The sequence below is a fragment of the Myodes glareolus genome, chromosome 18, assembly GCF_982192425.1.
Source record: "Myodes glareolus chromosome 18, mMyoGla1.1, whole genome shotgun sequence".
NCBI classification, from domain to species: Eukaryota; Metazoa; Chordata; class Mammalia; order Rodentia; family Cricetidae; genus Myodes; species Myodes glareolus.
In genome coordinates this window covers 66,659,380-66,672,856 of record NC_142043.1, presented here as the reverse complement: position 1 = coordinate 66,672,856, position 13,477 = coordinate 66,659,380, and the positions used below count along the sequence as shown (strand labels likewise).

The 13,477-nt window shown below is 43.0% G+C and overlaps 1 protein-coding gene and 1 pseudogene across 1 annotated transcript in view; both read right to left on the bottom strand.

Annotated features, from left to right (window-relative positions):
* The window catches only part of Fkbp5 (FKBP prolyl isomerase 5), an 84,341-nt gene that overhangs the window by 49,401 nt on the left and 21,463 nt on the right, over window positions 1-13,477 (bottom strand). The gene's annotated exons all lie outside the window — the stretch shown is intronic.
* Window positions 12,566-12,666, bottom strand: LOC125411591 (U6 spliceosomal RNA; annotated as a pseudogene).

The following is a 13,477-nucleotide window of genomic DNA, read 5'->3' as shown; positions in this document are numbered from 1 at the left end:
GTTTCTGAGGTTCTCACAGATACACAGACCTCGATCAAAGCACTTGAGAAATTAAAACTACTACGTGAAAAATTCTTGAGAAATTGGTCTCCATCACCACCCTAGATACCAGGGAAGGAGAGGGGCCCTTCCCAACACAGCTGAAAGGTTTCCCAACACAGGTGACATAAACCCTTTAACAGGTGATGTGTATCAAAACCAAAACGTGAGTGGTGTTCTCACACCAGGTAGAGAAAAACCAGCAGTAATTGTTTCTGAATGCACAATGGCCCAAAGTCCATTCTAAAATCAATTCAAGGAATCCAAGCTGTCTGGCAGTGCTGGCCATGCTGCTACATTACGGAACTCTGAGGTCTTGGTTCTGAGCACACATGTGCAGCTGACTGTGCATGCCATCACACCAAGCTCAGAATGCAGGCTACTGCGTGCTATAAGCATCAGTGTGTTTGCTGTAATATTGTTTTCTATCTTATAGAAACATCGTGGGTTAATGACGTACAATGAGCACCTACCACCTTTCTACTGTCATTTCTTGGCACGGAATATCAAATTAGTCTATCTTTGAGTCTGACTGTACAACAAACGTACATGACCATCTGTTGGCATGCATATCTGCTTTCATCTTTAACAAACAGTAAAAATACATGTATACCAGCTGGGCGAAGGTGGCGCACACCTTTAATTCCAGCACTTGGGAGGCAGAGGAAAGTGGATTTCTGTGAGTTCAAGGGCAATCTGGTCCACAAAGTGAGTTCCAGAACAGCCAGAGATGTAATCCTGCCTTGAACCACCCCCCACCAAATACATATATGTCTATATGTACGTATATGTGTATATATATATACACAAAGAAGTTTTACAATAAACTATTACTGATTTATTATCAATAAATGTTCAGTTTTTACACCGATTTAATATGCCCGCATGTCTGGGATTACATAAGAATTACTTGGTCAAACGGGGTCATGAGTGTGAACAGAAACCCCATCTAAGCAATAGCCTTTTAATAGGTGACATGTGTCACAACCAAAGTCCACTGCAGCAACAATTAGATGAATGCTTTCATGGTGCCGAATGGGAGGCGTATATTATTTATGGGATATTTCTCTAAAAATTATTTAACTGGAAGGCTGGAGAGATGTCTTTGTGGTTAAGAGCACCTGAGGACTGAGGCTCGATTCCTAGCACCCACAAGGTAGCTCACAACCATCTATAACTCAGATCTAGTACATCCGACACTCTCTTCTGGCCTCTATGGGTTCTGTACGCAGAGGGGACCCAGACACACATGTAAGCAAAGGTACACGACCTCGGAAGGTTATATTTATAAATTTATACATACAAACACATAACAATAACAATTAAAGAATAAGGGCATGGATTTAGAAGGGGACACAGAAGGAATTAAAAGGGAAATGACGTAAATAAGTATTCATATATAAAATTCTCAAAAGAAAAATAATTAAGCTAAAAATAAAAGGTAAAAAAACTTGGCTTGCTATTCAAATAAGTAACAAATCCCCACGTGCCAATTTGTTGGCTCTGTAAGTGCCAACTTGACAAAGGAACTTATTCAGTCTTTAAGGAAATGCAAGTACTATAAAGCTCAGAGGACGGCTCCTAACAGTACTGCTGAGTCCATGTGAAGAAAAGCACCAGGAATCCTCAGAACAAGAAAACAAACCCCTTTTCAGGTTTCAAGACAGATAAATCTTAAAAGAATAAAGAAATAAACTAAATTTTCCAAATATTCTCCTGAATTCCATTTAGGCCACTAGAAGTATAGGTTTTTGTAAGCAAACAAATAATCTTCTTACTTTATTGTGTTACATAAAAAAGACAGGACAATTCTTAAAACCCTTTAAGGCAAACTGAAGAAGTTTCACTATTTTCTAATGGAGTCCTGTTTTTCCCCCACCCTAGTTTTAGTCTGGATTTAAAGTCACTCTTACCTAATGCTATTATTAATTCATGATAAAGCTTATTGTACTGCACCAGCTAAAGGGGGGAAATTGCTTCCCAGTGCTGCAGAAAGGGAACACGCAGTTCCTTCTGTTATGGACGTGCCAGATAAGCACGCACTCTCCAAAGTGCTAGTCAGCAAGCACCTGAGACTCGACACAAAAATGAGAAGACAGTTGGTATTCATCAACAGGGGACCGAGAGCGCCAGTTAACCAGCCAAACGGCTGGACCTCCCATACTGATCCTGTTCTGTACCAGTCTCCACCCAGATCCCCCAGATCAACAGGGGACTGAGAGATTCAGTTAACTAACCAAATGGCTAGACCTCCCACACTGATCTGTTCTCGTACCAGTGTCCGCACCAGATCCCCCAGGCGACAGTGTTCTGAAGCTGCTTGATGCTCCAATGAGCAGGGGTACCCTGCAGGTCTCCCATCCTCATGGTGTGCTAGTATACACTCAACGGCTCACTCTTACCATCCTCACGGTGTGCTCCTAAGTCCTTCAGGACAGATGTCAGGCCTTTAAGTCTCATCCTTCGGGCTTCTTACTAATGCTGCTAACTAACACTGTCACCCTTAGGATTACCTGCAGAACTTCTAAAACACTGTGGGTGCCGGGACTCCGAGCCGGTGTCAGGGCACGCTGCATGGTCTCAGTGTGAAGCCAGATGTGGCTGAGAACCACAGTTTCTCTGTTTTCCTCCACTGTCCTTTTCGCTCTGTGTGGGAAGAGATTTTCTTTGATGGAATTTTTAGATCACCATTTGGTTAGTAGCTATGGCCAGTATTTTGTTTAGTCTGTTACAGAGACTTTCTTACAATTAGTCATGTCTTCATCTTTACATGATGTTTATTAATTGACTGCGCACTTTCCTTAGCACTGTGTAACTTCACATCTCTCTTCAGCTACTCCTTAGACTAAGACAGGACACCTCTTCAAAGTAAGGATTTGCTAAAGGTTGCTTAAAAAGGCAACGCAAAGTGCTGAGTTTATGTTCCCTCGTGTCCTCAGAGCACTGGGCGATGGTGAGGATGGAGAGGAACAGCAGGGTCTCCTGAGTGTGAAAGTTAAGCGGGAGAGGGGTGAAGAAAGATGCCAAGATGATAGCTGGAAAGTTTGGCATTCGCAGCAGGGTTTCAGGAGAAACGAATGCTCTGGGCAGAGGGAGGTAAAGGTTTAGTTGTGTAAGGGACAAGTCCTGTTTAAAGTCATAAGGGAAAAGAGTAACGAGAATGAAAAGTAACAATTCCAGAAAAGGACACTTGAAAGCCTCCTCAGTGATTATTCACAGGTGCCTAATTACAGCTAAACTGACAAGTGTTGCGAAATAAACATATTCTTATTTTAAATATGAATTTATTTTATGTGCATGATATTTTGCCTGAATGTGCATCTGCACACCATGTCTGCCTGGTGCTTACAAAGGCCAGAATGTGTCAGATTCCCTGGGATGAATTACAGACGACTGTGGGTGCTGGGAACTGAACCTGGATCCTTTGGGAGAGCAATCTCTCCATCCCTAAATCAAAGAATTTCCTTAAGTGGGTGATCATAAAAATGTCTGAATATTTGGAAATGCGAACCACAATGTTACAGTTTGTAAAACGGTGAGTTACATGTATGTGCAGCTGACGGTTATCTAGCTAAACCTGGAAGCATTGAACACTCAAGTCACCAAATTAGGAAGGAAATCTTCCTTAGATGAATGTTCATTCAAAACGCACACCACTGCCACGCAACTGTGTCACTATGGTGCCCGGGGATGACTTGGTCTCCTAGGCACTGAGTTATGGATGAGACCGCAGGCAACACAAACTGCTTGGATCTGAATGTGTCACTGTAACTACAGTAACAGTGTGTGCAGATGGCTAGAGTCAGCTGATTACAATGTGTCACTGTAACTGCAGCTAACAGTGTGTGCAGATGGCTAGAGTCACGTGACTACAACTGCACAGACACAGCACCTAAATGTCAAATGTCTGTTCTGGTCATTTCCCCTTGGTTAAGATGGCTACAGACATTGTCTGTATGTATGTTTTGAGATATTGAGGTCTTGAGTTTGAATCCCAAGAGGGGAATCTAAGCCTACGCTGTGCCAGGCACTGTTCTAATGTTTCCACTATGACAACAGAAACAAGCATCTCTAGGAAACTTACATTTGGTGATGGCAGAGACAGCAGAATGAATCTCTGTAAACTTTGGTCCCTGCTGTTGGTTTTGTTTTTGAGATAGGGTCTCACTATGTAGCCCCTGATGGCCTGGAACTTGCTAAGTTAACCAGGCTAACCTCAAGTTCCTTACAAGTGCTGAGATTAAAAGGGTGTGTTACCATGCCTGCCTCCATGTTTTTAATCTTAAAAAATAAATAAATAAATTTCTACTTGGTACCAGAGTGGTAGATTATTAACTTGAGGTGACTCGTTAACACCTAATTGTTTAGTTCCATTTGCTGCTGATTTCTAAGAACAGACCACCAGAAGCCAGTAAGCCCCATAGTGTGGAGTGTGCTCCTGTTTATAAGCTCCACTACTTATAACAGAGGGCACAGAAGCAGTACTGACAAATGGTGACGAGAACTGTGATTTTCAAAAGCAGTTAAAACGAAGACAGGAAAACAGCAGGCACGATACAGAATCAGTGCTAAAGTGCCACGACGAGCTGACTAGACGTCTCTACATTGGGAAAAAAAATCATGCTGTACCCAACCGTAACTTTAAAATTAAAAATAAGATTTGTTTTTCCTCAGGAGCGATAACTAAGAAAAATGGGCGTAATTAACCATGTAGGCGTGAAGTGTACTGGAAGAACACCTGTGTATACACAGCAAGCAGAGGACCGGGACCGCATCTCACCATCTCTGGAGGACACACTGACTAGTGATGGGGGAAGAGTCGTGATGAAGGGAGAAGAAATCTAGAACCAAAGTTTTATACACGATCGTGTCCCAGAGCTGGAGACAGGGTTAAGCGTCAAGAACACTGACAGCTCTTACGGAGGACCTGGGTTTGAGTCCCAGCACCCACACAGCAGCTCACAACCACCAGTAATTCCAGCTCCATACTATCTGACCCTGTCATCTGGCCTCTGCAGGTCACACACACACACACACACACACACACACACACACACACACACACAATGCACAGGCATACATGCAGGAAAAACAACCATACACATAAATAAAATATTGCATTCTCCTGTAATAAACCACTCTCATTCAAACATTTGAATGTAAATCAAGCAGATGTTAAAAACATGGCTTCCTTGTGTTTCTTAAAGGCCATTTTTAAGTCCAAAAGAAAAACTGTAAACAGGCTTCATCACAAGAGTTGAAAATGCAAAAGAATGATTTCCTTAGAGTACTAAAAAGTACCCTAATAAATACTTTCTAAGTTATCGCTAAAAATAAATTTCCTGCACTTTAAAGATAAATTACAGCAAAATTTAATATATAACATCTGTTTGTAGTTTGTATACCTTTCTAATTTCTGGAGATATGAAGGTTTGTGAGCACATGGAATAAATCAGCTCTTTAAAAAAGGAATAGCATTTTGGGTCTGTGAACAAGCCTTCCTCCCGTAAGAACAAAAGCTTCGGCCACGGTAGCTGAAAGGCCAGAAGCACAGCCTTATCTACAGGCACTGGCTACGGAGCCTTTGCCCTCAATTTCTCTAGCTATAAATTGCAGGCAGGGATTAGGCTAAAACAACACTCCAGCTCTGAGACTTTATATTTAGAAATTATCTTTAATGAATAAATCTATGCTTTATGGGAAGTCAGACTTGACAGGTGGAAAGGGAAAAATTCCCAAAGAATAAAAAGTTATTTTGGTATTATAGAGCTCAACTTTCCATTCTAGCCCGCTGGTGTGTGTGTGTGTGTGTGTGTGTGTGCGTGCGGGGGAGGGGGGATTGTGAGCTCCCCTAGCTTCTGTTGCTGCTGTAACAAGTGTCCACAGACTCACTGGCCGAAACCACGCAGTTTATAAACCTGCAGTTCTGGAGGTGAGATGTGCAGGGAAAAGAGCAAGCAGGGTGCATCCTGCCTATAGGCTGAAAGGGAACTGCTCTCCTGGCCTTCCCCAGATTCTAGGTCTTTGCCAGTGACCCCCTTCCTCCATCTTCCAATGCTGCATTTCTTTGTTCTTTCTTAAATTTTTTTTTTCTTTTTTGGTTTTGAGACAGTGTTTCTCTGTAGCTTTTGGAGCCTGTCCTGGAACTAGCTCTTGTAGACCAGGCTGGCCTCGAACTCACAGAGATCTGCCTGTCTCTGCCTCCCGAGTGCTGAGATTAAAGGCATGCACCTCCACCGCCCAGCTCTAATTGATTTTTCAATGTTATTCATCTGTGTATGCCTGTAGAGGCTGGAGGTGGGCTTCCGATGCCTTCCCAAAGTGCTCTCCACCTTATTTTATGGAACAGGGTCTCACTGAACTTACACCAGCGCATATCTGACTGGACTCTAGACAACAAGCCCATAGACTCACACTACCACAAGTGGCTTTTCATGCGGGTGCTGGGGATCTGAACTCAGGGCCTGGTGCTTGCTAACAAGCACTTTGCCGACCCGTCAGAGTGGTCTGTTCACCACTCCTCTGTAGTCACAGCTCCCGCCTGCCACCAGAAAGTTTCTCTTCTTTTTAAGAACTCACGTAAGCAGGACATGGTGATGCACGCTTTTAGTCCCAGCACTTGGGAGGCAGAGGCAGGTGAATCTCTGTGAGTTCAAGGACAGCCTGGTCTATAGATTGAGTTCTAGGGCAACCAGAACTACATAGAGAAACCCTGTCTCAAAACCCCCCATGCTTCAATAAACAAACTCATGTGACAAAGCAGGGACAAGCTGGAATATCCAGTCTTTCGCCTTACACACACCACAATGTGCCCTCTGCCCTGTGAAGCAGCATCCAAAGCCTTTCAGGAGCCATTCATTTGATTACTATAGATACCCAGTCATGTGACCAACACCATTCAGTAGGTTCCTTCATCCCACATTTAGGGCTCGCCGACAGTTTCACCCTTTCTTTCTCTACTATCCACTTGGATAGTCGAGTTCTAATTTGATAGTAAAGTAATAACCTAACATTTCATAGATATTCTAAAAATGCCTTCAGCATGTCAGAGAACACAGACCAGGCACTTACCTGGTCGGTCTGTTGGTCTGTCTATCTTTGTCTTCTTTCATTTTTACTTTTGGTTTTAAAAGTGTGAACTGCCACCAGCCGGCTACCTGGTCTTTCAATTCCTCAACAAATTGAAATTGCAAGAAAACAATATACACGGCACACATTCTTCCTCCTCACTAATCACTGGCACGTCTCTCTAAAACGAGACTCGGGCCCTGGCAGTGCTTTAGAATTTAAGCAGCATACTATAAATGTGAAGAATGTATAAGCATCATAAGCAGACTGTGTGAGAAACTCACAACACTGCTCATACTCTAGCACACGGGGTGTGTGTGTGTGTGTGTGTGTGTGCGTGCACTCTCCCCATCCCCGTAAAGCCACCGTCACAACCCAGACGATGAACAGATCTGTCATCCACCAGTTTCTACTTCCTTCTTCCCCAGCTCAGGTCTCTAGGCAGTCTCTGATCTGCTTGCTGTGTAGCTCAGACTACCCTGGAACACAAATGATTCTCCTGCCTCACCTCTTCATGCTGGGATTACAGGAGTGTCACCATAACTAGTTCCACTCTGTTTTCTTTTACTCATTTTACTTCAGAAAAACTTGCTACATACAAAGCTACGAAGATTTTGTTCCAGAAATTTCATAAATGTGTGCTTTACATTTAAGCCTATGATCAACTGAGTTTACTTTTTGTAGGGCACAGAAGTCTGTGCTCACAGACATGCAGTAGGGAACCTGGAAATAAACAGATAGGGCTGTTCCTTCAAGGGAAGGAATGGAAAACCCATGTGTGTCCCCACACCAAGGCTGGAACGGAAGCATTTTCTAGCCTGGTGACCTCCGTGCTATGTGTGTTGCTAAGGACGCCCAGCACTGGTCTTCATAAGTTTCTCATTCTATAGAACCTAAACTTCACGGAAGGTGTCACACGTACTTTTCAGAGTCGATGCAGTTATGTCTGATCTCTATTTTGTTCCTTAGAGACTCAGGCATGCTTTGTTGTACACTAGGGCTTGTGCAGAAGAACAGTTTTCACCAGACTGTGCTGTGCTTAAATTAGCCTAAAATAAACCACTTGGGGTCGGGCTCCCCAAGTTTGACCGCACGCGAGCTGCTGTGCCATCCTGTGCTGAACTGCCATCTTGTCTGCCGTGGCTGGTTCCGCTCTGCTGCCCTCTGCGGGTGGAATTAATCCTAGAGGGTTAATGGCAAACAGGTATTACTCATACCTCAGAATTTCAACGTTTAAAATATGTTCCTGTACCGTTGGTACTTTTTGTCTAACCAGGGTGAAACCAGCAGCCATTAGTCACCGGTTACACCTCCGTTCTAGGACACCCGCTACAGCTAAATCCTGCTACTAGCAAACACGAAGGAACTTTGCAGTTTATGAGGTATTAATCATGATCCTGGAGTCTGTGACAATCCTCAGGGTCAAGCTATAGGATTAAGTTATTGTGGAATGATGACATCAAACACTTAAACAGCAAATTTTAAAAATAAAAATGGGTTATATACACCTACCTAAACCTCCTACCAAGAGAATAGTATGAAAAAAGAATTATTTCCTAAACTACAAAGATCAATTTGCTCCAAGTTTTTATTTGTGAAAAGTTGGGCTTTCTCCTTTTAAATTTTATTTTTGTTTTATGTGCAATTGGGTTTTGTCTATAAGTATGTCTGGTGTAAGGGTGTAAGGTCTTGGAGTTACAGTTGTGAGTTGCCATGTGGTTGCTGGGAATTGAACCTGGGTCCTTTGGAAGAGCAGTCAGTGCTCTTAACGGCTGAGCTGTCTGCAATCCCCAGCAGAACTTTTTTTTCTATTAAACAAATTCTAAAGGCTTATTATTTTATGTATGTATTTTGCCTGCATGTATGTCTGTGTAGTATGTAAATGCTTGATGCCTGTCACGGTCAGAAGAGGGGTTCAGATCCCCTGGGACTGTTATGAGCCACCATGTGGGCTACGTTCTTAAGGGTTATTTGTTTCTTTTTTTGAACAAATCTATTTGTTCAACTTTGACATTGTGGTAATGTTGGTATCACAGAATGAGTTAGAAAATATTCTCTCTGTCAATTGTTATCCGAGAGTCTGTGTATAACTGATGTTACGGTTCTTAACACATCTGGAAGATTCCTCAGGGAAACCATGTAGGCCTTAGTTTTCCTTGAAGGAATCCAGCCTTTGGCTTTGCTTTCCACAGACGAAGCCCTTCGCAGGCTATTCACTGCTTCCGAAATAAGCCTTGCTGGCCTCAATCAGTCTACTCCTTAGTGAAAGCAACTCATACATACTATTTTTATCTTCTCTTTGAAACTGCGTCTTCTATACTTTTGTTACTTTCACGCCCAACTTGCAGTGTGTGTCCTCTCTTCCTCTCCTCAGGCTGCAAGTTCACAGACTATGCTTGTGTTTTCCAAGAGACAACTTTTTAATTTACTTCACTGGCTTTCCCGACTGTTTTCCTATTTTCTATTTTACAAATTTAAGCTTTATCTTTGATCTGTTTCTTCTATTTACTTTAGCCTGTTTTTTTCTACCTATTTTCTTAAAATCTGTTGATAAGTGGTCAGGTTTGTAGTCTCCAAGGATAACTAGAGACCTCTTCAGGGTTTATCCGATTCTGATTCATGTATTTTGAAGTTCTCTTTATAGGTACATAAATATTTCAAACTATTAAATATTTAGGAGTAATGACCCCTTTAACACGAGGTCTTTATTCTTAGTAATCTTGTCTCTTTTTAACATTCATGTGTAGGTATGTGTGCATGTGAATGTTGGCAGAAGCCAGAAGAGATCATCACAGCCCCTGTAGCTGGAGGTACGTGTGGGGAGGTGACTCACCCAATGTGGGTGCTGAGAACAAGACTCAGGTCTCCTGGAAGAACTTACTCTTAACTACTGAGTCATTTTGTCTAGTCTCTATTCTTGGTAATCTTGTTGGCTCTAAACTCCAATTGGTGTAAAGTCAGTACTAACCCAGCTTCCTTTAGACGGTGTTAGCATGGCTCACTTTTCTACCCTATGTTTTTATTCCCGTCGTGAGTTCCTTCCGCGCAGCACAGGGAGTCACCACACTCACAGTGGAGATTTTAGCCGTCTGGACTCAATGTGACAGTGTTTATCTGAATCTCTCTTCTAACTGTGCATTTCCTATTAACGACAACTATTTTACATTTTCCCTTTTCTCTGGCCAAATTTTGAAATTCCTGGCAATTTTTCCCTTAAAAAAAAAGTTAACACAATCCCTTTTCTCTTAAAACCTACAATGATATAAATATCATGTCCTCACGATAGTCTCGCAGCTGACTGACTCCTTTTCCCCAGTTTTTTAAACTGTCTGTAATTATACCTGGATAGTCTACACTGTTAAGGCCTCCGTTTTCTAGAGTTTCTCCTGCACAGTTTTGTCTGCTAACCCCTGTGTTACCATCCGCGCACACTGTGGGTCTCACTCTGCTGTTCAAACAGGGTCATGGTTTTCCTATCTGTATTCAACACTCTCAGTCTTTCCTGTATTTTCTTGACAACTGCCTCAGGATCTAATAATCTCATCAACAGAGGCATTTCTGGGTCTGTTTCTATTGACTAACTTTTCCTGTTTCTCTACGAGCCTGGAGATTTTTCAGCAGAGGCTAACTGAATTTGGCCCTGATGAGAGCCAGGTATTTCTGCATTCCTCTAAATGTGGGATGTTGCTATTAACCAGTAGTTAACCAGTGGGATGTTACTGGTTAAGCTATCTGGAGACAATCAATCGATCCTTTCCAGGCCTGTCCTGGAGCTGTGTTGGGAGGGTAAGGAGTCTTCCCTTGAAGGCTGTATTCGCCCACCACTAAAGCAACTGCTTCTGAGTCCCTCCTTGGTGTTCTGTGAAACAAGGTTTTCCTAGTTTGGTTGTTAGTAACTCCAACATTTCTGTTTGACAAAGTCTTGCTACTGTGTAGCCAAGGCTAGCCTTGGACTCACCTATGCCTTCTGAGTACTGAGAGTATAGGCATTTGCCACCACATTTGACTCTGAAAAACAGGTTGCTTTAGGGTGGCTCTTTCTCTGACTGAGCAGTACTCGTTTGCAGAGCCAATGGGACAAGCACAGTTCTGGGCACCCTGTGGAGCTCTCCTCTTCCAGGGCCACCTGTCTGTCCTCTCTGGACTCAGCAGTGTAACTGCAGGCCTTACCTGCAGGCTTGTTTCCCCAAGGATCACCCTTCCCTCTGCTGCTGGCTTACTGGTGTTTGAAGTTGTCTCATATGTTCTGTCTGGAGCTTTTTGTTTGCTTTGTGACTGTAGCCAGGAGAGTAAATTCAATCTCTGTAATTATATTTTGGTCAAAATCAGAAGCACAAGTCTACAAATTCCACTGTTAAGCCAGAAAAAGACATGGATGGGATGAGTGGGAGTTCAACAGGTAGAAAGTGTTGTAGAACACAACATTTGCTTAACTAAGTAAAAATGTGTTAAACTTGTTTGTGTTGCAGAGTAACTGTTTAATTAAATAAAGCTGTGTTACATTTGTTTATGCTGCACTTGTTTAATGATGTAAAGATGTGTTGTTGTTGCACCTTGCCTGCCTAAGGCACCTGGTTGGTCTAATATGAAGCTGAATGCCAGCAGCTAGGCAGTAGAGGGGCGGGCAGGCAGGCAGGGCTGGCAGGCAGAGAGAATAAGGAAGAGAAAGAATCTAGGCTTAAGAGAGAACAAGAGGGAGATGCCTGGGGCCAGACAGACACAGGAAGCAGGAAAGCAGGACATAGAGAATGAAAGGTAAAAAGCCCCAAGGCAAAACGTAGATGAAGAGAGGCAGGTTACTATGAGCTAAAAGAGCTACCTAGAAAGGAGCATAAGCTAGGGTGTGCATTCCAACCTGATAAGAAGTCTGTGCCGTGATTGGGGGCTGGAGAAAGCCCGCTACAATAAAGTCTTATAGAACCAGCATTGTTGGACAAATCACAATAGTCTCACATTTGAAAAGTATGGTTTTCCCATGACACTATGAAAGTCTACTACTTTAACTGATAATAAAATTTTCCAAAATGGCAGGTATTAGATTCTAAATGTTAATCAAAACTATGACTGTGGTGATCTGGATAACTGCAGTATCATATTTCATTTTTCTTTTTTCTTTGAGATAAAGTCTCACTACGTTGTCCTGGCTGGCACCACACTCTGAGCGAGCCTTCTCCCTCTGCCTCTCAGGTGCTAGTGTTACAAGAGTACGCCATCACACCCAGTTGTTTGTTTTGAAACAAGGTTCCTCTGTGTAGCCCTACCTGTCCTGGAACTCGCTCTGTAGACGGGGCTGGCCTCGACCTCAGAGATCTGCCACTGCTGCCTCCTGAGTGCTGGGATTAAGGGTGTGGGCCACCACCACCCACACACACTCAGTTTTTATTTTTAATCTATGTAAGAAATGGTTATGAAAAGAACAAAAACTGATTTCTGTATTCCTGAAGAAACAATAATTATCAAAAATATTTTAAAAATATGAATGCATGTCATCCTTACGCAGGGGCCACGCTAATCTCTGTATCATTCCAATTTTACTATATGTGCTGCCAAAGCGAGCACAATTATCAAAATTTTAAAACTGAATTGAACTCTGCTTCATTTTTATGTTTTCTGAGACAGGATCTGGCTTTGTAGGTCAGGTTGGAACTGGAGCTGTCCATTCTCCTGCCCCAGCCTCCTGTGCGCTGCGGAAGGAAGGAAGGAAGGAAGGAAGGAAGGAAGGAAGGAAGGAAGGAAGGAAGGAAGGAAGGAAGGAAGGAAGGAAAGAAGGAAGGAAGGAAGGAAAAGGAAGTCACACACACAGAGACAGGCAGGCGGACGGGGACTGACTGCTGCCGTGTGGAGTTCACTTTGGGTTGACGAATGCTCTAGAATGGTGGTCTGAACACATTGGCAAACCCTGAGCTGTGCACTCTAGGGGTGAATACCACAATACCTGAGGTTTGGTCAATAAAGCCATCATAGAAACAGTCCATTGAATACACGGGCCCACGCTGCTTCCGTCCGCACTATGCCACACTGCTGTGACACTTCTGCACTTAACTGCCCACTGTGAGTCGGACAGAATCAAAAGTCTTGCTGAAGAATCTGTTTAGGGCTGGAGAGATGGCTCAAAGGTTAAGAGCACTTGTTGCTGGCTGCTCTTCCAGAGGTCCTGAGTTCAATTCCCAGAAACCATATGGTGACTCACAACCATCTGTAATGAGATCTGGGACCCTCTTTTGGTGTACAGACATACATGCAGACAAAACACTGTATATATAGCAAATAAATAAATCTTTAAAAAAAATCTGCTTGACAACCAGGCAGTGGTGGCACATGTTTTAAACCCAGCACCTGGGAGGCAGAGGCAAGCAGATCTCTTTGAGTT